Genomic DNA, 26,109 nt, shown 5'->3' on the forward strand with positions numbered 1-26,109 from the left:
GATGTTCATAGGGGAAATTGGTCTGAAGTTCTCTTTCTTTGTTGGATCTTTGTGTGGCTTTGGTATCAGCGTAATTGTGGGTTCGTAGAAGGAATTGGGTAGTGCTCCTTCTGTTTCTATTTTGTGGAATAGTTTGAAGAATATTGGTGTTAACTCTTCTTTGAAGGTCTGATAGAATTCTGCACTGAAACCATCTGGTCCTGTCCTTTTTTTGGTTGGAAGAATTTCTATGACTCCTTCTATTTCTTTAGGCTTTATGGGACTGTTTAGATGGTCCAGTTGGTCCTGAATTAATTTTGGTATTTGGTATCTGTCAAGGAAATTGTCCATTTCCTCGAGATTCTCCAGTTGTGTTGAATACAGTCTCTTGTAGGAGGATCTGATGATTTTTTGGATTTCCTCAGTTTCCGTTGTTATATCTCCCTTTTCATTTCTAAGTTTGTTAATTTGGATACTTTCTCTGTGCCCTTTGGTCAGTCTGGCTAAGGATTTATCTATCTTGTTGATTTTCTCAAAGAACCAGCTCCTGGTTTTGTTGATTTTTTGTATGGTTCTCTTTGTTTCTACTTGATTGATTTCGGCCCTGAGTTTGATGATTTCCTGCCTTCTACTCCTCCTGGGTGAAATAGCTTCTTTTTGTTCCAGGGATTTCAGGTGTGTCATTAAGCTGGTAATGTATGCTCTCTCCATTTTCTTTTTGGAGGCACTCAGGGCTATGAGTTTTCCTCTTAGCACTGCTTTCATTGTGTCCCATAGATTTGGGTATGTTGTGTTTTCATTTTCATTGTGTTCTAAAAAGTCTTTAATTTCTTTCTTTATTTCTTCCTTGACCAAGGTATCATTGAGTAGAATATTGTTCAGTTTCCACATGTATGTGAGTTTTCTGTTGTTTTTGTTGCTATTGAAGACCACTTTTACTCCATAGTGATCTGATAGGAGGCATGGGATTAGTTCAATCTTCTTATATTTGTTGAGGTCTGTCTTGTGACCAATTATATGGTCGATTTTGGAGAAGGTACCATGAGGTGCTGAAAAAAAGGTATATTCTTTTGTTTTAGGATAAAATGGTCTATATATATATATATCTGTTAAATCTAATTGGTCCATAGCTTCAATTAGTTTCATTGTGTCCCTATTTAGTTTCTGTTTTCCTGATCGGCCCATTGAGGAAAGTGCAGTTTGAAGTCACCCACAAGTATTGTGTTAGGTGCAATGTGTGCTTTGAGTTTTAATAAAGTTTCTTTTACGAAAGAGGGTGCCCTTGCATTTGGCGCATAGATGTTCAGGATTGAGAGTTCTTCTTGTTGTATTTTTCCTTTGACCAGCAAGAAGTGTCCCTCAGAGTCTCTTTTGATGACTTTGGGTTGATAGTCAATTTTATCTGATATTAAAATGTCTACTCCAGCTTGTTTCGTGAGACCATTTGCTTGTAAAATTGTCTTCCAGCCTTTTATTCTAAGGTAGTGTTTGTCTTTGACCCTGAGGTGTGTTTCCAGTAAGCAGCAAAATGTAGGGTCCTGTTTGCGTATCCAGTCAGTTAGTCTGTGTCTTTTTATTGGGGCATTAAGTCCATTGATGTTAAGAGATATTAAGGAATAGTGATTGTTACTTCCTATCATTTTTGACGTCATTTTTAAAATTTGATTGCTTAACTTCTTTTGGGTTTGATGAAAGCTTACTGTCTTGCTTTTTCCAGGGTGAAGTTTCCCTCCTTGTATTGGTGTTTTCCTCCTATTATCCTTTGTAGGGCTGGGTTTGTGGATAGATATTGGGTAAACTTGGTTTTGTCATGAAATATCTTAGTTTCTCCATCTACAGTGATTGAGAGTTTTGCTGGATATAGTAGTTTTGGTTGGCATTTGTGTTCTCTTAGAGTCTGCATGAGATCTGCCCAGGACCTTCTAGCCTTCATAGTCTCAGGTGAAAAGTCTGCTGTGATTCTGATAGGTCTTCCTTTATATGTTACTTGGCCTTTTTCTCTTACTGCCTTTAATATTCTTTCTTTGTTTAGAACATTTGGTGTTTTGATTATTATGTGACGGGAAGTATTTCTGTTCTGGTCCAGTCTGTTTAGAGTTCTGTAGGCTTCTTGTATATTCATGGGCATCTCTCTCTTTAGGTTAGGGAAGTTTTCTTCCATAATTTTATTGAAGATATTTGCTGGCCCTTTAAGTTGTAAATCTTCACTCTCATCTATGCCTATAATCCTTAGGTTTGGTCTTCTCATTGTGTCCTGGATTTCCTGGATATTTTGGGTTACAAGCTTTTTGCATTTTGCATTTTCTTTAACTGTTGAGTCCATGGTTTCTATGGAATCTTCAGCATCTGAGATTCTTTCTTCTATCTCTTGTATTCTGTTGTTGATATTTGCATCTCTGTCCCCTGATTTCTACCCAAGGCTTTCTATCTCCGAAGTTGTCTCCCTTTGAGTTTTCTTAGTTGTTTCTACTTCTGATTTTAGATCCTGGATGGTTTTGCTTAGCTCCTTCACTTGCTTGTTTGTGCTTTCCTGTAATTCTTTAAGAGATTTTTGTGTTTCCTCTTTCATGACCTCAGCCTGTTGACCAAAGTTCTCCTGTATTTCTTTAAGTTTTTTTTTTTTTTTTTTTTTTTTTTTTTTTTTTTGTGTGTGTGTTTCCTCATTGTTGGCTTTTGTATTCTCCTGGATTTCTTTCAATGATTCTTGTGTTTACCTTGCAAGGGCTTCTAACTTTTGATCCATTTTCTCCTGAATTTCTTTAAGTATGTCTTTCATGTGTTCCTGTACCAGCATCATGACCAGTGATTTTAAATCCAAATCTTGTTTTACTGGTGTGTTGGGGTATCCAGGACATGCTGGTAGAGGAGAATTGTGTTCAGATGTTGCCATATTGCCTTGATTTCTGTTAGTGATGTTCCTGCGTTTGCCTTTTGCCATCTAGTTCTCACTGGTGTTACTTGGTCTTGTCAGTGCTGGACTCACCAGTGCAAGCTGCCCCTTCCCAGTTGGCCTCTGGTGCACAGCTTACACCCTGCACTGCCTGTAGACAGGGTGCTGCTGCCCAGGCTGTTCAGATCCCGAAGCAGGCACCCAAAAGCTCCCGCTGGGGCCCACTGGATTCACTGGAGCACACTGACTTCTCCCAGCTGGCTGCCCGGAATCCCCTATAGCCTCTTGCAGGACCTGGAGATGTGGTGCCGCTGCCCAGGCTGCTCTGGATCCGGAATCGGAGAGAGTTGAGCTGAGGGCTCCCGCTTGAGGCCTTGCCCTAGATTGTGTCTGTGGACCAGATGGAGCCTGTGTGCACCCCCAGGGAGCGCCGATGGTGTATGCTGCCGGGACCTCCCCTGTGTTCTGATCACTCCGCTGGGCAGCTGATCCCCCAACCAGGCTGGCGCACACAAGGTTAGCCTGGCCGCCCAGGCCCTGAGTCCAGGCAAAAGCCTGGGAAGCCAAGGTCCGAGCAAAGTTCCCCTAGGGCTATGACTGTTAATTGGGTCTGCCAGGTGACCAGGATGGTGGGCGTTCGTACTCGCGCTCCCTGAAAGTGCTGGGAGAGTCTGCTGTGCTAACAACCTCCTGGGCGGGTTGACATACAGATGGCCAACCAAGCCGCCCAGTTCTTGGGGTCAGTCCTGGGCTTTTTGGGGACTAGACCCCCGCTTTGTTAGACTCAGGCTATGCCTGTTATGGCTCTGCTCGCCAGAGCTCTCTGTCGTCCTGCAGGCAAAATGGCGGTGCGCGAGCAGGCCCGGGCAAAAGAAAAAACCTCCTGGCTGGATTGGCACCCCGATGGCCCCCCGAACAGCCCAGGGCCTGGGTGCAGGCCAAAGCCCGTTGGGCTCAGACCCCTGCAGTGTTGGCCTCGGATTATGTTTGTGTACTTCAGTCTGTCCGATCTCTCTTGGAGTCCGAAACCAAGATGGAGGTGAGCCTCTCCTGACTGGCGGGAGGCCGAGTTCTGAAGTGGCTTTCGTGCAGCGAAAGGCGCAGCAAAACCGCAGCTGCTTGCAGCCCAGCTGGTCAGCGAAGGTCAGTGGTCGTGGGCGCAGGGCCTAACTGGACCCTGTATCGCCTTGGTTCCACTGCTGATGGCCCTTCAGCTGGACCAGCCACTGCTGCACTGCCGCTGCCGCCGCTGCCATAAACAATTTTTAGGTCTTCCTTCTTCTTGAACTTCATGTGGTCTGTGAATTGGATCTTGGGTACTGAGGTTTTGCGCTATTAGAGTGCATACCATGTGTGTTCTTTTGTGATTGGGTTATCTCACTCAGGTTGATATTTTCTAGTTCCATCCATTTGTCTAACAATTTCATGAATTCATCATTTTTAATAGCTGAGTAGTACTCCATTGTGTAAATATACCACATTTTCTATATCCATTCCTCTGTTGAAGGACATATGAAGAAAATAGTGCTGAGAACTGTAATTCATTTTGATAGTTGCTGGAGGGATGAAAGGGTAGTAATATTTTAATTTGAAATATAAAATTATAATCTTGAAATATAACAGAATAAATGCTATAAAAATGATAATAAATAATCAGAAATAGAAATGTCAAGGGCACAATCCATGGCTTCAAGCAAGTCCTGATTTCTTATTTGAGATAAATAATAAACCTGAAATGTAGGAGGTGCCACAAAGAATTACAAATGTAGGTTATTAGGATTGTACAGAAATGACTTCTTTATTCCTGTGATTGTCTTTGCTCACAAACAACTGAATTTCTTTTTTTTTATTGATATATTTTTTATTTACATTGCAAATGATTTCCCTTTTTCTGGGTCCCCGCTGAGCCCCACTGTTACTGAATTACCTGAACTTCGCTTTTACTCATAAAGCATACATGTCATTTCTACAGTAATCGTTTCTTACCAGTCACTAAATCTCAGCTAACACTGTTCTTCTGCTTTGACCCAGATGGACCTAACTATATAATACTATGACAGGACCTGTCTGTTCAACAAGTTCTTTTTACTCTCTGGCACTATAGAACAACTGGACCATGAATTTGATAAAGAAGGCAACTGAAGTAAAAAGTCTGCAAAGAACAGTCTAGAATAACTTATTGCCAGCAGTGTCCACTATAATTATACAGACTGAAGGGGTGATAAAGGTCTTTTGAAGAGTAGTGTGAGGAACAAATATGTAAAACAAAGGGAAAATATACAACTTTGTCTAGACTGATATTTCTACCAATATTGTGTTTGGGGTATTAATATTTCTTAATCCAATAAAGTTTTTGCTTGTATAAAGTCCTCATCAATCTATAATATATTGTGAAAGACAGAAAACCTCCTCATTTAAGTTTATTTATTAGAAAACTTTATAGAATTTGGTAATAGAGATTATTATTAATTTGAAACTTTATTACCTAAGAAAATAATGACTATAATTTTTCTTTAACTACAAGATCATTTCAAATAATCACAAACCTGAAAGGGGATCCAGTACCTAAATTTCTAGACATATCACAGAGAAGTGGATATTAATTAGCCCAGAAGCCCTGAATACCCAAGGCACAAATCGCATAACAAATGACTCCCATGAAGAAGTAGGGAGAAGGTCCTGATCCTGTAAAGGATTGATCTAGCATGGGAAGGGAATATAAGGACAGAGAAAAAGGAGGGAGGTGATTGGAGAATTGATGGAGAGAAGAAGGTTTATGGGACATATGGGGAGGGGGAATCCGGGAAAAGGGAAATCATTTGGAATGTAAACAAAGAATATAGAAAATAAAAATATAAAAAAAAAAGAAATAGAAAATCAAATTTCAAGTAGGTGAAGTTTTAATGTTCTAGATCTATACAAAAACAGTAAAAGAAAGATAATCTATGCTCTTAAAAATATCTGAGATTCTATTTCTATATAGTGCATTGTGTACTGCTTCATAAAGAAATTTGGGATAAGAGGCAACCTGGTCCTGAAGCACTTACAGATTATTAAGCTGAAGAGTTGTTGAAAATCCCCACTATTTAATTAAAGAATCCTTTTGTTTTTCTGTTTTCTGCTTCTCCTTCTATTGGAACATCTGTAGACAACAGCCTAATGCCTCTACTATAATTTCCAAGTTATCAATACCTAAAATTATTTCAAGTGTTTTTTAGTCTTAATTCAGAATACATACCATCCTCTTATTAATATTTCTTATAAGATGTAGCTCAGATTTCAAGTTCAGAATACTTACAGATAATATACAAAAATATTTATATAAAAATTTCTTTGCTGCTTCAAATTTAATTTTAACTTTTATGGTAATGTCAGTAATTAGCTATATAGAGTTCTAGTAGGTACACTAAGCTCATTACAAACATTTTTTTAAAGGATAAAATGAGTTATTCCATCCAAAAATTATGACAAAGGGCCTGTCCTTGATTATTTTCAGCACATATAATAAGATACACATATAATAATAACCTCACCTCACATGAATAAAATAAGTAATGTTGCTTGACTTGGCTAAAATAGTTTTAATGAGTCATATAATTACGAAAGTGATTTGTAACAAATATACCTTTATCTTCTCTGCGGGATGATATTTTTCTAAAAAAAAAAACCCAAAACTACCATATATGATTGCTTACGGTATATTTTTGACAAGGACAAACGTTCAGAAGTAGAATTCTGTAACAGAAAGGAAGCACCAATTTCAATTTGCAAAAAGCCACTCAGGTGTGAAATGTGACTTTCTCCCAGAAGCCTCTATTCCATCGGTGTGAAGCTCACTCAGAATCATATTCCCTGCCTCATCTTAAATAAAACAATAAAACATGTACAAGTCCTCAATACTTTAAAATTATCCAGCCATGACTACATTAATTGTAAAGCTTCAGTGACTTTATTTTCATTTTGAGTATTTTCTTAAATTATCAGCTCAGGTGTTTTCATTTGGTGCTTTCTTATTAGTCATAGTCTAAATCATAAATCTCTGAAATGCTGCTTTCAGAGAGAAACTGGCATGAATATTTCACAAATTTACTCAGCAGCACGTTGACAGGTCTGGTAATTTCATTGGTATTTACAGTATATTCTTCTGCATGAGACAAAATAAATTTGTTTTTCCCATTCAGTATAATTTATTTTTGTATGAATGAAGTCTAATGAAAAATCATAGAAGAGTTTATGGCAAAAAGTATAAAAGAAAATAAACCTTTTCTTACTCAGGTTTAACTCTCAAACACCAAAATAAAGAAAGAATAAGCACACACAAACAAAAAGAGGGCTAAAAGGAAAAATGATTTAGAGTAGACACAAATTGTTAATAAATTGAAGAAATGCACTCAACTTCTTTTATGTGATGAACTGTGGTGCTGAAGAATGAAATAATCTTGACACATCAAACTCATGTTTATCATCTCTACATCAGAAAATTCTTAGAAATAATTAATATTTTAAGCAAAGTGGCAGATTATAAACTAGTACATAAACATCAGTAGTGTTCATATTTATCAATAACTCACTAAGGAAAAATATTCAGAAAACATTTAACTCACAATTGCTTCAAAAAAGAAATAAGTTAAAGTTGCGAGGGAGTTAAAGATTTTTACAAGGCAAAGTTCAAAATACTGAAGAACAAGATTCAAAAACACAATAAAAGATGGAAAAAGACCTCTCATGTGCATGGATGGAAGGATGAATGTAATGAATGTGGCTATATTACCAAAACCACCGACAGCTGCAGGGAAGTCCATACCAACATGTCAACATATCAATTTACAGATATAGAATAAAATATTAAAAGACTCTACATTACCAAAGCAATTCTGACCAGTGTCATGCTAGACATAATACTGTTATGATTTAAAGTTTTACTGAACAACACAGCAAAAATATCATGAAACTAGCACAAGATGAGACAGATAGGTTAGTGAAATTGATGAACTAGTCACCTAATTTTTGCCAAAGATATCAACAATGTATATTGAAGGAAGACAATCTCTTCAACAAAATGGTACTAAGAAAATTGGATACCCATATGTAGAAAAACCAAACTAGCTTATCTCTTCATATGAATGTGAATCAACAAAATGGACCAAAATACCTTAATAAAAGACTTCAAACTCTAAAACTGTTGGGTGTAAATTGTGAAATATCTCAGGATATATGTATAGGCAAAGACATTCTAAGAAAAATCTGGTGTCTTGACAATTCAGGGCAGATCTGCAAATGGGATCAAGTGAGATTTAAAAGCCTTTACCCAGCAAGGAAAATTTAAGAAAGAGCCCACAAGATGATAGCAATCTTTGGTACATTTAATAAAGAATGTTTATTATCAAGAATAAACAGATTCGGTTGACAAGAATTTTAATGAGTATTTTTGCATCGATATTCATACGGGAAATTGGTCTAAGGTTCTCTTTTTTGTTGGATCTTTGTGTGGTTTTGGTATCAGTGAAATTGTGGCTTCATAGAACAAGTTGGGTAATGTTCCTTCTGTTTTTCTATTTTGTGGAATATTTTGGAGAATATTGGCACTAGGTCTCCTTTGAATGTCTGATAGAATTCTGCACTAAAGCCATATGGAGAAAATAGATGCTGGCGAGGATGTGGAGAAACAAGAACACTCCTTCACCGCTGGTGGGTTGCAAGATGGTACTGCTACTCTGGAAAGCAGTCTGGCGGTTCCTCCAAAAACTGGGAATGATACCTCCAGAGGACTCCACTATACCACTCCTGGGCATATACCCAGAGGATTTCCCAGGATGTAATAAGGATACATGTTCCACTATGTTCATAGCAGGCCTATTTATAATAACCAGAAGCTGGAAAGAACCCAGATGTCCCTCAGTGGAGGAATGGATACAGAAAATGTGGTATATATACACAATGGAATACTACTCAGCTATTAGAAACAATGAATTCATGAAATTCTTAGACAAATGAATGGAACTGGAGAATATCATCCTAAGTGAGGTAACCCACTCTCAAAAGAACTCTCATGGTATGCACTCACTGATAAATGGATATTAGCCTAGAAGCTTGGATTACACAGGACACAATGCACATATCAAATGATGCCCAAGAAGAAGGAAGGAGTGGCTCCTGGTCCTGGAAAAACTCAGTGCAACAGTGTAGGGGAATACCAGGACAGGGAAGTGGGAAGGGGTGGATTTGGGAACAGGGGGAGGGAAGAGGGCTTATGGGACTTTCGGGGAGGGGAGATCCAGGAAAGAGAAACTCACTTGAAATGTAAATAAAAAATATATCAATTAAAAAAAACTTTTTAAAAAAGAACATAAAGAAAAAGAATAAACAAAGAACTCAGAAAGCTGAAATAGAAAGCAAACTACACAATATCCTGAGTAATTAAATAAACAGGTAGTTCTTAAAAGAAGAAAAGCAAATGATCAATAAACAAGCCAAAAATGTTCAAAAACACTCATCATTAGAGAAACACAATTCAAAACTGTATAAAATTACATCGTTTCTAGACAGATTGAGGTAAGAAACCACTAAGAAAACAATAAATTCTGTCAAGGACTTAGATAAAATGAAACCCCCACATAGTGTTTGTTAGAGGTACACTCTGCTGGATACAATGAATGTGATATAAATGTTTCTTCTAAAAATGCAAATATGTTCATCACATTTATGTTCAATCCAGCATTATTAGATACTTAAAGGATTTCTAGTCAACACACCACAGTCACTCTTGCAAATTTGGGCCAGCCGCCGGGACCTAGTAATTCGGGGAGCCGAGGGGAGAAACCAGTGAGAAAGAAGAGGTAGGCCAAGCAAACAGGGGTTCTATGTCAAGGCCTCTTTAATGAAAAGTAAAACACCTGGTTATGAACCCTCAGTAAGAGGAAGTAGGGAGGCGCTGAGGGGGATACTAGAAGCACAGAAGGAGGAAAGGTCATCCAGGATGGATGCTAGCTGTGGCTCGAGGCATCTGCAGCTTTCCTGGAATGCTGGTTCCGCCCAGACCTTCCCAGGTGTTCGGCCAGGTAAAGAACCAGCTGATCAGCCTTGTGTGAAGAAGGGGGCAGGGTCAGCTGTAAACCACAAGGTCGGTGAACTTTCAAGGTGAGGGCTGTTGTTGAAACTTTGGTTTTCTAGGGTTTGGTCTCCAACACAAATTAATACTTGTATAAAAGTTACAGTAGCAAAATGATGAAGGCAACCGAGGCATTCTTCAACAGAAAGACAAATTAAGGACTGTCATGAGCACACAACAAGAATCCTTCTAGGCATAAATGAGGATGATGACATGCTGCTGGCAGGGAAATGCATGTAACTTTAGATGATTACATAAAGTGAACATTGAGGCAGTCTTAGAATATATATATTGCATGTTTTGCTCATTCATGGTTCCTACATTTAGATAGATAGATAGATAGATAGATAGATAGATAGATAGATAGATAGATAGATAGATAGATAGATAGATAGATGGTATAGAGAAAAATAGATGATAGATAAAATATATAATGGAAATAAATACTAGGATATATTTAGCATTTTATATATTATATAAATATATTTGTATTTTATATATTATACAAGTATATTTGTATTTAGGATATATTTCCTAAAATTATATATCCTTACATGGCATGAAAGACATAAAACTGCTCACTAGGTCAAAAGGGACTAACGGAAGAATATGTATGGGTCTAAGTCACAGAGTGAATATGGTCAACAAGTAATACACTCTCTATTCAAACATTTACAAAGCAAGTAAATATTAAAAATATAAGGTTGGATACCAGGATCAACACTTGCTCACATGATAGGTCTATATAAGCTGTAAGTATTTACTAGGATTCAGTTTCATCATGTACAAAATATAAAGTATCTGAACATATTTGTTTGATATTTTTACAATACTACAAAAATACTGACACATACTGAGTTCAATAAAACACATATAATGAACATTTTTCCTCTCTTGTTTTTCAGTATATTTTGCTTTTTCCCTCTATTAAAGTCTGTTGTTTATATATACAGATAATGCTAGTAGCTATATACAGGCAACATCCATAAATTTTGGCTTATTAGTAATAATTTTCCATAAAAGTTATTCTTAAATTATTTTATACACATATCTGTCACTTAATTCTAGGCTTAAAATTATTTTTTTTCTGACAGTCATGTTTCTACAAACCTTGATAACTATTCAGCTCTATAAGACAGCAAGTGACCCAAAGGCTATGGCTTTATTTGCAAGCCAAAAATAATATGTAAGTACTCTTATAGTTGCCTCCTCTTAATATGTACTAATTAAACTACTGAGCCATAATAGGTATTATATGTGAGGAAATGAGGAGACAGAGAAAGAAACTGAACAAATTCAAAAGTCATAAAAACTATCCTCCTAAAAACCTCTGCAGGAAAAAAAATCTACCAATAGAGTAGCAATTAAAAGCTACTCTTCAAACTTAATAATTATCTTGATACCATAGATATTAATCCATTCAGAGCTATATTAGCTTGAATTCGGTATTTTCTACTAACATATATTCATAGTTAATTATGTTATGGTGCAAATATATTTTCATAATATATAAAGGGAATAATCATAAGAGTTGTCAATATCATACATACTTGTGATTACTTAGTTGTACTACATTTAGAAGTAACTTGAAGGGCACAAAATGATATATTAAGACTATATAGTTTATAATTTAAATCATGTAGTATTTGGTATTGTTGATGTTTATGCTTTTTCCTCAATAAAATGCCAAGGTCTTTTATTATTCATGAATAAATTGTGTTCTCACAATTGAAGACACCATGGAAGAATGAAAATGTTCTAAAACAACATGTTACTGTATGCAATTATGTTAATGCCATGCGGATGCTCTCATTTCTAAGTGAAGAAATTGTATCATAATTTAATAAGGTAATTTTAATTGAAATATAACACCATTAATGTGCTGTCAGAACGAAAATTACAAGAAATATTCTCTCTCTTTACTCCCACCTTTGGCCAATAAAGGACCAATCATCAGTAATCCAAATCTCTCTTTACCAGTGGATTCCCCCCCCCCCTTTTCATGTTACTCCTACACTGTTACCCTTTCATAATTAATCTGCCTCTCTGAATTAAAATCTGTTTAGGAATCATTCAACATTTATAGGATATATATCAGGAGCGAAGCACCAAAAAGCTAAACTACCTGCCTTTGATGTATTCCCAATAAAATTAGTGTTTTGGTACCAGTGTGTGTCGGGCAGAGTAAAGAAGGACTCAGTTAAAGTAGGGTGTGCTGGAGGAAGAAGGCCATGTATGGTGCCATTCAGATGTGATCCATCTAGCTGGCAGCCATTCAAGACTACCAAGGATCTCCCACTGATACACCATTTTTCATGCTTCTGATGACCTTCAAAATTAAATTTTGTCCTATGTTAGTCATAAGTGCTAATGGAAAATGCATACAGTTGTTAAAACTTAAAGTAACTGCTTAATATTGATGATCAAGGCAGTTCCTCATTTCAGTCCTAAAGAAGGAAAAGTGTTTAGCAAGGAAGAGAAACATCAGTGTTAACATTATACTAAGGGACAGATTTTACTGAAGTACATGATAAAAATTATAAAGTTACTGGCATTCCACTCATTTTCTTTACAAGTAAGAATGTTAGATATGTAATTTTTATCACTGTCAGCATCTTAACAGGCCTGATCCTTAATTTAGCTATATGTTTAAATAAAAAGTTTTACAAACTTGTAAAGTAGATGAACTAAGGAAATGTAGAAGGGATGACACTTAGCTCTAACTTCCTGAAGTGTACACTTTATTGGAAAAACTAAATATTAATAGACAAATGTAAGAAACTAGAGGTGAATGCCAGGCGACAGCATTATTTTAAAGAATACTAGGCTACTTTAAAGCTTCACACACTTAATAATGGCAAAATACTGGTGTTTTCAATTTCAAGAGAATTAATCTAAGGTCACATAAAGAAAATGCATGCATGAAAGTACATTTGTGTAAGTACAGATTACCATAGCATTCATATTCTGAAACAACTATTAAAATACTACTATAATAACTCCATTATATCAGCATAAATTACATTTCAGTTGAGTCTATATCATGAAAATTAGGTCTAAAAAGAATGTGCTTAAGACATATCAAGAGAAAACTTAAATGTATCATAGCATACTTTTTAAAATTAATGTATATACATAATACATTAATATAGTATATGTGTTTGAGCCAAATATGTAAATCTCTCCCAGTTGGCATATATGTAATTTACAGAATTCATTACCACAAAATAAAAGTTTCAAGTCTCGCTTGGATCCAAAGAATTTAATCTTTATGATGTGCATGTCTTTGTGTACTCATATGCATATGCACATTCATATGTCAGTCTTGCCAGGTAACTAATAAAGAATACATATGGAAGTCAGGACAATCTCCATTATCAATCATTGACTCAAGTGTTTATGCAAGGTCTCTTACTGATCACAACTGCATACACTAGGTTAGTTAGCATCAGAGATTACAGGATTTTTCCTATCTCTGCCTCTCATCCCCCTTTGGAACTACAGATGTGCACCACTGTATCTGGATTTTACATGGGTTTTGAGGATCCAAACTTTAGTCCTCCCTGAGTCAGCTCTATAGTCAGAGTTTTGAGATAATACATATCTTAACTATATCTCTTTAATTCATTGCTCATTCTCTTTCTAATTTTAGTAATGCTTTTAATGAAATAGAAATAATCATTATCTTCCCATTCACTTTATTACGATGTTACAGGACTTAATTTCAAATAAATTCATATGCAAATAAAATTCTAAACACAGCAAAGAAGGATAGAACTCCATTGTGCAACTTCTTAATTCTAAGACAGGTCCCAAAATCTCAGTCTCCATATCTGTACCACAGGATGGTTTTGGTACTGGCTCTCGATAATGACAATCATTTACACAGATGTAACATCAATCTTCAATTCAGCTGTCACTCCAAAGTTTCATGTATACTTACACTAAACACACATGCTTGATTTGACCAATTGGTTCTGTCTTCTTCCTCATGCATTGGATCCAGAGATATCTTATCTATTTGACTGTCATGCTCAAACTCAGGTGAAATACAACCAGGAAAATTATGCTTGCTACCTTGATTTTCCTTTACTTAGGGTTGTTTGTAGATGCCTCCAAGGCTTCTTTTTTAAATTCTAGCCAATAAGAAAAATCCTAGGGTCTGACACACCCTTATTCTCCCGCACATGGCTTTTCTTTCTCTCTTTCGCCTGATACACACCTCATTGTGAAGTTACTATAAGTAGAAAAATGGATATAAGCCAATTATTTACTTCTCTTTATTCATCTAGACATTCAATACAATCTCCTGTGCTGGTGATTTTGACTGGAGCTTTCTCTTTTCATTCAGCTTCTTTTCACTGAATGAATATTTGTTGGTGCATTTGTTTCAATAATAAATTATTGAGCACCTCACTAAAATACAACGAAAATCTCTCCTATCATTTTGTGTATACAACTGTCTATTTGTAAACAATTGATTCATTACACAAAGATTTTTCCTCTGAAAAACAATCACACAGTGTGTTTGAAAAACATTACTCTGTAATAATCTCTTGTCCTTTAATTTCATTTGTCAACTGAAGACTTGGGCTGAGAAACCTTCCGGGGAAGTCTCGCTTTTTAAGTCTTTTCTGATATTAATTCTCAATTTATAATCTCACTTAGCTTAAACATTTCCAGGAAATCAAATTCTCAGCTCCTCAAGTGCTCAAGTCTTGGCCACTGGGAAATAATACTTAATGAAAGGATTATCTAAAATAGGTGGAAGCAGCTGAACTTTTATGACATGGTGTTATTATGTAAACATAGTCATGATGTGTGCTCTTTCTCATTTCAAATGGTATATTCTAAGGAGAAAATCTAAATGAATCTTTATTAAAAAAAATTGAGCCAAATGGTTCAAATATTTCTTCTTCTTAGAATGACTCCACAACTGTATACTCTAATGTTAACTGTGGGATTATTATGCCCCAATTGGGAAAAATTACTTTTTGTTGTTTACTGTATTCACTGATTCCAGTAAACTGTTTTTCCTAATTATTGTCACTAGTTATGGGCATGAATTTTAAATGCATACGGGTGTCTAAATAGGCTCATTTTCACAATGATCATTCCAAAATGGAATACTTATTGATATTATTTGTTTCAATACATAAGAAAATACCTCTCTACAGTACATTCACAATATTTTTCTTATACCATTATTCAGATGGTATTGGCTTCTACAATGAAAAAAAATGTGTAAATTCTAATCTTAAACAAGGTTATCAAAACAGGAAATGTACTGTTTAGTAAAATCTTCCCTATCTTCATTGTACTGAAATTGTGATTATGAACTGAGACTATGCATCCCTGAGTCTCAAAATTTAAGAGACTTAGGAGTGATGACTCTACATATTCCCAGTAGACATCAGTTCAGAGGGTAAGTGTTGGCTTATTTACTAAGTACCATCTTTCAGACTTTATGAATTCTACAGAATTATTTCTTCTGTTCTCACCATTTTTGACAAATGTCATAATACATGAGCTATTGTGGTCAGGCATCTGTCTGTTTCCTTAGTAAATATAATTCTCCAGACAGCTCCTGCTGAGGCTACAGAGTGGAACTGGGCAGTTGAGTTTTGGGTATTGTCAGTGCTGAGGTAGATAAGAGAGAGAAGGCACCATAAATACTTCTGTTTTGTTTTGTTCTGTTCTGTCCTGTCCCGTTACAAGGTCTTACTCTTTCACCCAGCCTGGCCTGGAACTCTCATTGTGTAATCTAGGCTAGCAACAAACCCATCTTAATTCTCCTGGTTCAGACCGCCGATAACTATGAATGACCTTTTTAAAGTAATGTTGTTATTATGATAATCAGATATTATTAAATTCTTACAATATTTCAAATATCATTTCTTATTTTACTTTAAACAAAATCTAATGAATTAGTTTGTATTTACCTGCCCTACAAACAGAACTAAGGTCTGTGGTGATTAAGTATTCATGTCTTTTATGTGGGTGAGCCAAAAGCAGGAAACTTGCCTTCTGTAATCTGCATATTCATTTTATTAACTGTCATGTAACCCTTCTTCCTTCAAACTCTGTGTCATATATTCCATTAATGATCACAGAGAAACGAAAATAAATCCAAGTTTGTTAAATAAACTATCCATCTTTAAACACACAATCACAAATCTTTAAATGTGTGAGTTTGTTTGTGGGAAGGTGTTTCGGTAGCAAAAACATCGGAGTAACGTCTTCATTTTCCACTCTCCTGTAGGGTGCTTTTCTGCTGTGCCACCTATCTGCTAAATCCAAATTCAGAGTACTGATAAACTCCTTTTTGTTGTTGTTGTTTTGTTTTTTTTCGAGACAGGGTTTCTCTGTGTAGCCCTGGCTGTCCTGGAACTCACTCTGTAGTCCAGGCTGGCCTCGAACTCAGAAATCCACCTGCCTCTGCCTCCTAAGTGCTGGGATTAAAGGCGTGCACAACCACTGCCCGGTGATAGTGATAGACTCCAATAAAAGCAAAAGACATCATGTTTTCATTTACCAGGTGCTAGGTCTCATCTACAGTGCAACTCTCTGTGTATGACATGAGTGACAGGGGAAGCAGTTAAGTGTAATGTCTTTGTATTAACTAAATACTACTAAAAAATGAAAGAAAGCCATCATGGGGTGTATCACTCGGCTGTCTATAGCAAGAGCAGATATCCTGAGGTAGTTAGCTAATGAAGATCAAACCTTACAATGATTTGTTTAACTTGGGGCTTGTGACAAGGGGAGATAAAATATATTGCATCCAGAATCCGTGATATAAAAAGTGAGAAAGTAGGAGTCTGAAGATCCAATATACTCTCAACAACATACCTCGAATGTCTTAAATACATATAAGAGGTCCCTGCCAACATGGCTCTAGAATTTCTTAAAGGGTTCACACAGTCCCCCCCTCCATCATCCCTTCTCCTTCCCCTTCCCCTCTGAGTATTTCCCCATACTGCCACATCAAGTCTCTGCAGGGCTATCCTCTCCCACTGAGGCCAAACAAAGCAGTCCTGTTAGGGGAACATATTTCCCAGAAAGGCAATAGCTTTTAGGGATAGCCCCTGCTCCAGTTTTTGAGATAATTGAAGGAGAGTATAGTGAAAAAGAAATATAAGGATGAAAAGGAGAGAGAGAGAGAGAGAGAGAGAGAGAGAGAGAGAGAGAGAGAGAGAGAGAGAGAGAGAGAGAGAGAGAGAGAGAGAGAGAGAGAGAGAGCAAGCAGTGGGGAGTAAGAGAGAGGGAGAGAAGGGAGAGGGAGAGAACAACAGAAAGAGGGAGGAAGGAAGGAAAGAAGGATGGAAGAAAGGAAGGGGGAAAAGAATGAAGAAACTACATGAATATGCTCTCTGTAATTCTCATCTATCACACTGAGGAAGGTTGGTGTGAGGAGCAAACATATAAATTCACTCCAGGTAAAAGAAGTTTTGTACTCCTACTAGACATCAAGTGGATAGGCACATATCTTAAGTGACCAGACAAACTTTTCAACAGCACCCGCCAAGAACTAGTTGAAGATATATAGCCTCCAGAAAAGATTTATAGCCTCCAACTTAATTGTTGGAGTTCTATAGGACAGAGAGAAGTAAAAGTAAAAGCACAAGTGAGTAATAATGAAGAATAAATAGAAAACACAGCTGAGGAAACCCAAGCCGACAAGCTGGCTTAGGTTAATATTGGCTCTTACATGAAGTCTCATACTTGAAGTTTATGAGGTTTTCTCAGTGTGGTGGCCTAATGTACCAAACTCAGCAGCTGTTCTACATGAAACCTCCTTAAGCATGGAAGAATGTTGTACCTTTGGCTTCAAATGAAGAAGGATTTTATTTTTATGCTGGACCAGGTATGATATTCTATAAATTTTTAAAGAGAAATAAAAATAGTCAAAGACTATATTACACTAATAAAAGATCATGTTACACTATTTTTTTATTTATTGTTTGTTTGTTTGTCTATTTATGTTTTTCAAGACAGGGTTTCTCTGTGTATTAGTCCTGGCTGGCCTGGAACTCAGAGAACTGCCTGCCTCTGCCTCTCAATTGCTTGGATTAAAGGCATGTGCCACCATATCCAGCCCACGTACATTATTCATAAATGGTGTCTAGCAATTACCTCAATCTCGATCCCACCTCTATTGCTACCCCAAATTCAATCTAAAGCAGAAAATGGCTCACCTCTAGCAGATGTGCTCTCTGTATCTCATGCATGTTTCTGCATAATGACACTTACAAGACTTGCAGATCCTTGATGACACACACTCTTGTGATGGAGCATTTGTGGTCATTTCTGCCTTGAGTGAGATGCCTATTCATTGGTACTACATCTTGCTTTATCTGTAGCTTTTCAATTTCCTGGATTATAAATCTCAAGATGCTATGGCTACTACTAAGAAAAGCAGCTGGCAAAATGTGTCATACAAATGAACTATGTTACAGATTCTTTTTCTCTAAATAGTCACTGGCAGTATCTATGTTACATTGAAGGAAATAGCAGATAAAAAGAGAATCCTCTGTTCTACAACTTTCATAAAAGATTAATAAAAAAGTGATTTATGAGTTTTGCACTAGTTTTCTGTTTTATGTGGTGGCATCAACGCCAAATCCATGCTTTTCCAACAAAAATACACATCCTCTGTAAGAATAAGGAATCACTTTGCATGTAGCTTTTTATAGAAAATTACCGTCCAGTTTTTAAATCCTTTTTACCATCTAAAGGGGAAATATTATATGTAACTTGTAAATAACCTCATTTAACATGTGGTTGACTAGAAACATTTACATTTTCCTTCACCTGGAATTAAAACCTACCACCAAAGTTGCAAAAAGCCACCAGAATACTACTTGAAGTTCTATGGTGGTATTTCTCTCTATGAAGTTACAACACTGACCAACAAAGATTGGTAAGGCATACCAATACCACACAGCTTCATCCACTGTCTGTTGGGTTTTATTTATACACTTTCCAAACACCACAGGTTCTCTCAAGCATCCAGTCCATCAAAACATGACATGCCTTTTTCCACACTGCTTCCAGAAAAGCACCACATTTCTGTTCTTAGCAAAATATTCCCCCATGAGTCTGCTTCAGCAAAAACACCCTCTCATAAGACAGTTTCCAGAAAAACATCACATGACAGAACTGAGTTGCCAAAGGAAGCAGAAATTTCCATTTCATAGAATACAATTATTTTTACTTGATGATGAAAATTGAGCTCAAAAACAAGAAAAATAAAACAAATAATATTTATTTCAAACTATTTTAGATTGGATTTTAAAATTATAATTAAAACACTTGGCAAGTATTTTAAATCATAATTTGTTTGAATTTGTATGAATGTTCTCCTGGTCATACAATTAAATGGGGAGCATCCTTTGAGAATTAGCTACTTAAAGACATAGGTAGTGGTAGAAGTAAAACTTAAACTGAAGTTCCACACACTTAAAGCTCCATCCTAATAGGGTCCCCAATGAAGCAGCTAGAGAGAGGACCCAAGGAGTGGAAGAGGTTTGAAGCTCCGCAGGAGGAACAATGATATGAACCAACCAGTAACCCCAGACCCCCCAGAGACTAAATCACCAAGCAGAGTGCACATGGAGGGTCCCACAGCTCCAGCTGCATATGCAGCAGAAGATAATCATTTCAGACATCATAGAGAGGAGAAGCCATAGGTCTTGTGAAGGCTTCATTCCCCAGAATAGGGGAATGCAAGTCAGGAAATTGGGGTGGGGTGAGGAGGAGGAGGGAGGATGGGATAGGGGTTTTTCAGTGGAGTAACATAGAAAAGAGTTAGCATTTGAAATGCAAATAAAGCAAATATCTAATTAAAAATGAGAAAAATTAAAATCTCTGCTCTGGGTTTGTCACTAATACTGTAACTTTGTCAATAAGGAGTATTTCTATGGCTTTTCTTTTACTCAATCTATTCTTGTAAGTCTGTTCAGATCCTTTAGAAATAAACCATACAGTTCTTTTCACTGTTAAGTTTAGATTCAGTGGTGGCAGACACCTTTAATCTCAACACTTGGGAGGAAGAGGCAGGCAGATTTCTGAGTTCGAGGCCAGCATGGTCTACAGAGTGAGTTCCAGGACAGCCAAGGCTACACAGAGAAACCCTGTCTCGAAAAAAACAACAACAATAAAAAGTTTAGATTAATGACCTTGATAATGTCTGTAATGCTTGTAAGAAAGTCAGACAAGAAAAATTATGCATATATTATATAATATAGTATATATCTTCTTTTAAAAGCAGAAAATATAACTAAAATTCCAGTAAAGTCTAAGATCTACATAACACATTAAATGTGTCCAAAACACATCAATGTGAATTTTTTTGCTAATCTTCAAAATAACCATGACCAAGAGTACTTCTACATCCCCAGTTTTACATATGCATGCCAAAGCCATATCAAGAATTAGTATGTATTGCTGGAGAGAAAGCTGAGTAGTTAAGAGCACTGATTTTTCTTACAGAGAACCAAGATTTGATTCCCAGCACGTGTACAGTGAGAATGACCTTGAGTTCTTTATCCTCCTATCTCTGCCTCATTCTATACAAACCTCTATAACTCAAGATCCAAGGGATCTTTCTTTTAGCTTTTGTGGGCAATGCAAGATAAAATACTCATTCACATAAAATAATAAAATATTCTTTAAAACAAAACAGAATCTTTAAGTGATTGAGAGAAAACTTCTGTTACCTAGTCCCATAAACAGTCACAGAAATATACTTATAAGGCTAGACTAATTTTCACCAAAAATGCACATACTATGTAAGAAAAAAGGAGCTATTTTATAACTGTTTATGCAAAAATCAGTCCAGTTTTAAAGCCTATTCATTGATATTTACTAAGTACACAAAACTGTCCTGTTCTTGAATTCTGGATATTGGCCCAGGTACATCAGCTTGGATGTGTCACCAATAAAGGAAAATTATCCCATAGTTTGATAATTGGAATAAATCCTGCTTCAAAGTGCTGACGAATAAGGAGAATATGCTTATCCACAGGTGCATTTCTGTATAAGCATGTTATGTAGTTATTCCAACTGAATTAAAACACTCACATACAGGTTCAGACTCAGGTAATTAAAGTCTCAGGGAACTCAGAACAGTTACAAGATCCCAGATGTTCAGGAAGAAAGGAGTCACAGTTTCCTCTCCAAAAGCATTAAACAATCACTGGGAAAAGAAGACTGTGAAGTTGACTGGAAGCTGGAAAAACTGCTTCCTTGTTCTGTCATCTATGCCTTGTTATATAGACATCTGTTCACATTTCCCCAGGAAATGGTACAGGACAAGAAACACATAACTGATCGTACTCAGAGAAACACATGAATTACAGCTAACAAAGCATCAACAATGAACATGAATTGATGAAAAAACACAGACTTGAGTACAGGCAGCAATGTGGAAAGGAGTAATGTGGCAGACAAAGGTCACCTGGTAAAGCTTCTTCATGCAAATTTCCAAGAATGATGAGGGTCCAAAGATAACCTTCTATATTTGTTTTTGTTCTCTCTGCACATGGTACAGTTTTGGCTGCTTAGCTCATATGGTTTTTTTTCCTCTACACTCTGCATTTAAGAAAATTGATATGGTGGGTAGGGAGACACATGGTTTTAACTTCTACTTGTCTTTGTCATTAATACTCTATGTTTGGAGGTAAGTGTATTCCAGTCTTTCAGACAGTGATATGAATGCAATAATTGTGTGGTTTATTCAGTGGACAAACCCCATTAGCTTAATAATGCTTAACATAAATTTTCAGTATATCTGCATATAGAAAACTAACCAAAAGAATATAGACTTCTGCTGAAAAATGCAGAAGACAAAAAATCTACTTTCATCATTTTGCATATAGTGTGAGCACAGATTGTAACTTACAGAATGCCAAATAAACCATGTGAAACTTCAAACTAAAATCAAAGGTTTGTGGGGGGTGGGAGCACGAAATGGTACCATCTCGATGAAGACTGATCTTATATGAAATTGGTTTTGTCTTATTTTTAATGCCACTATGAAAGTAGTATTTCAGATGCAACTCTAAATCTTGCTGACATTTTGTGACAAATATGTTGATAATCAACATTTGAAAAGAAAAAAATCTATGGTCTCTCATGGTTTAAATCTATGGTTTGTTGGGCTACTGTTTTTGAGCCTGTGTGTTAAGAAAGTCTATAGATGAACTTATCTGCTGACACCAGCCAGGCAGCAGAGAAAAAGAGAAAGAGACTAACTCTCAGTAATAAACCCTTTGATCTGGGCTCCCTGTGACCTAAGTTCCTTCTCACTAGGCTCTACCTGCTGAAGGTTGTTGACAACACTATGGGTTGGTGACCAAGCATTTAGCATATCAGCTTTGGGCAGTGGTGAAGCCTTACTCTTTTTAGAAAGATCCTTGAAAGGAATATGTGACATATATAATAACTAAATGCTGTATTTTCTCCAACTTTTAATCATTTTTATAAAATATTCAATCATTCACATAAGGTAATAGATCAATTCTTCAATTACCCTTAAAATGAGAATTTGCAAATTGCTTGGCCAAATTTCTTTATTTTTCTTCCTTGCCTTTTACAACAATGTAGTTGTTGTAAAACTAGAACTCAACTTCAAAAGAATTTTCATATTTTCAGAAAGAGCAAAATGATTGTGGTTTCCATGTTGACAAAGAATTCATGGACTGTAAGAAGTAAAGATCTGAGAACAAAGCCCTGCTGTTTTCAAAATTGTGCAGGAACCCCAGACAAGTTGTGCTATCTGATCTTGCTTACTGTGGTGTTTCCTGTAGCTATGTATAATACTTGCATGGCGTTATAACCTTCTTTTTTTCACATTGTCCCACAGCACTGATGTTGTTATGATACAATCTCACAGTTATTTAAGCATTAGCAGAGGAATTGGCAGGCCCCACTGGGTTGAAGAAAAGAACATTATAATCCTCCAATAGAGTTGTCAATGTTCAGTAAGGACCAAAGACATAGAAAGGAAAATTATGCCCATGAGGTTAATGGAATTATCTGTTTTACGGTCAATATCTCAGATTTGAAGCAGATGAACATGGTGATCCTATTGACCTGGACTCACTAATATGACAAACAAAATGAACAGAAAGGAAGGACTCTGGATTGACTTTCTGTAGGCCCAGCTAGCATTTCCACACTAAAATGTCAAGTACACTAAGGTCTCAAATACTAGTCTAATTCTCATGGATTTCACTTTAGCAGTGTTACTAGTTTCCAGATCATAGTAAAACTGTAACAGTAGAGCATGGGATATCATTACCCACACACATTTCAAAAAACCTCATCATATACTGTCAGGTACTGAAGGCTTATCGCCTTGGTTTCACTGAGTTTTATATCATTTCAAAGAGGAAAGTAATACCTTTGTAAGTTTTTAAAATTTCACTTTCAAGAAAGTTTTCAGAATAAACACTGATAAATTATACTAATGGGCTTCTTCAAATGACCACATGAGCTTAGCCTTCCTACTCAAATTCAAAACCTCCCTGTGGTTTACTAGTCAGGTTCTAAATAGCAATAAAGCCTCCAAATAAAATACACTAATCGTTCAGAGTATTATGCTTCTTTTTTGCTCCTGTTATCATAAAAAATACTTTTGTATGTATGTATGTATGTATGTATGTATGTATGCATGTATGTATGTGTGTGTGTATGTATGTGTGTGAGTATATGTAATTTAGCTCATGTTGGGTGGTAGCATCTCACTTAATGTAACTTGTTCCCTTTTTGACTTATCACAGGAAGTTATGTATGTGTCTAGACATTATGTGAGTGACAGCGCAACAGCACTTTCCTCAGATGACTAAGGGCACCATTTTAAGCTCTAAACATTGATCTGGGATTTTTCGTTCTCAGATACCAGATGCATGGAGCTGATTGGAACAAAGTCAACACAAAATTAGCAAATAAAAAATGTGGGAGAAAGAATACCAAAAGGCTTCTAATCGCATTTATAATGAACCAAAATGCAGTGCCCAATTTTAAGTGACATAACTAACAGTCAGTGATTGCTTTCCTGAGAAAATAAAATATATCATCCTAGATTCACAAGAAACGACCTTGGTGGCATGCCAATTAAATGCTTATATTAAGCCACTATATCTGGGAAATGGCTTCTTGAGCAGGATGAAGTAAAAGAAGGAAACTCAAGAGAGTTTGGAGTAAAGACAATTAAGGACTGTTTCTAGGTCCTAGATTTAGATAAGATAAAGAAACCCACAGCTTTGGAGATACTTCTTAATGCTCTTTAAGCATAGTAGTAAAATGACATCTCGACTCCCTTCCCTCCCTCTCCTTCCTCTTTTCTCTCTTCTTTAATTTTTCTTCTCTGCAGTTTTTGTTATAAATAAATAAACACAAGTGGTGACTGAGCAGACTGGGGTGGCTAATGCTGGCAGATCACAAATTCAAAGACAGCTTTGTCTACAAAGTGAAGTCATGTACGCTTGTGCTTTTAGAAAAAGTCTAAAACAACGAGCTATAAATTATTTCACTGGAAAGGAAATATGAGACATCATCATCTGAATGGAGTTAGAGTACAGGTATGATCTAAGTGGGTTCCTCTGACACAACACAGCCATACAGCTCACATCCATCCCTTAAGAGATAAAATTTGTTGCAGTTTGCTGATGCCTTCCACAAATAAAATTCCTTCTCAATACAACCAAAGTTTTACTTTTAGATAAGTAACACAGATACATACATTCCTATGACTACTGTTACATCATTTCTTCAATCTTAATACACCTTCCTTTAGATAGACAGTATGTAGCTCTCACTCAGGAGTACAGACTTTCTCTTTTTAAGTTTGAAAATACATATTTCTTAATCTAATGTATATGTAGTTACTGACAATAATTTGGTTCTTTTATTATTGTGGAAGAATTATATTGCTCTATGTTGGAAAAAGACAGGGTGTCTATAAGAGCAAATGAAAATCACAGCAAGGAATGGTAGTATCTGTATGATGTGACAATGAATATTTAGATACATTCCAAACTTTTGTACAGCATAGCAAAAGAGCAATATTCCTGGCCTAGAATCTGCCTAAAAACCATCTTCTATCAACTACATCAAACTTCCTCAGAAGACTCCTTTGTTACTATTATATTCTTTCCCAAATAAAAAGAAACAGTAATGGTAAGGATCATTCCACATTAATAATTCAATTATAAAAACGCCCTATTTTTAAATGCCAGTGGCCTTTGATAATTCTAACACAATTAAACTTATCAGCATAACAACCTATTGTGCAAAATAGGAAAGATATGATATTTATATCAATGGTGCTTTGAAATGTACATTTTCCTTCAGGGATAAATAGTCACAGTTTCTAGTCTATTTTCTTGACAGGTTATAAATATTCTCAGAAGCAATGGTTTTGATCTTGCTTTAAAAACTAGGGGCAAAATAATGGGAAAGAATACTGGGTCTACATGCACTGAACATGAACTCTGCTATCACACTTGACAGTTTAATTACACTGTTGTGATTTGCATTTCTCCTGTTATTTCATACTCTAGAATATAAACAGCTTTCCATAAAGTGATAGTCTGAAGCCTGTTTGGACTTTTCTTTCTGTTGTTGTTGTTTTGTTGTTTTGCTGTTTTGTTGTTTTGGGTTTTTTGCTGAATAAAATCTTATCTTAGTTTCTTATTTTACTAGATAAATTCAATCAACAACAACCATATTTAAGAACTTCCATTTTTGCTTTAATCTTTATCTTCTCAAAGTCTCTATTCTTAGTTATGCATAATACGTGCCTACAAATCTAAGAACATTCCATAACAGAAAGGAAACTCAAGGGATTGGCTACGGAAATACACTGGGAAAAAATCAAATTGTGTTTAGCAGATTTTGGAAATAATTATATAGAATTTCCTCTCTAGCACCACCTACCTAAGGATAAGAAAAATGTCATCCAATAAAGATGCAAGATCCCACACAAGCAATGATAGATGAATAAATTATTGGAACACTATATGTTCTGTGCCCTTTAATAAATGTTAACTAGTTTTGCCTAGTAGGAGTCAGCATAAAACATGTCATTTTAATCCTGTTCAAGGACAAGTAGAGCCACCTTTAG

The sequence above is a fragment of the Apodemus sylvaticus genome, chromosome 12 (assembly GCF_947179515.1).
Source record: "Apodemus sylvaticus chromosome 12, mApoSyl1.1, whole genome shotgun sequence".
Lineage (NCBI taxonomy): Eukaryota > Metazoa > Chordata > Mammalia > Rodentia > Muridae > Apodemus > Apodemus sylvaticus.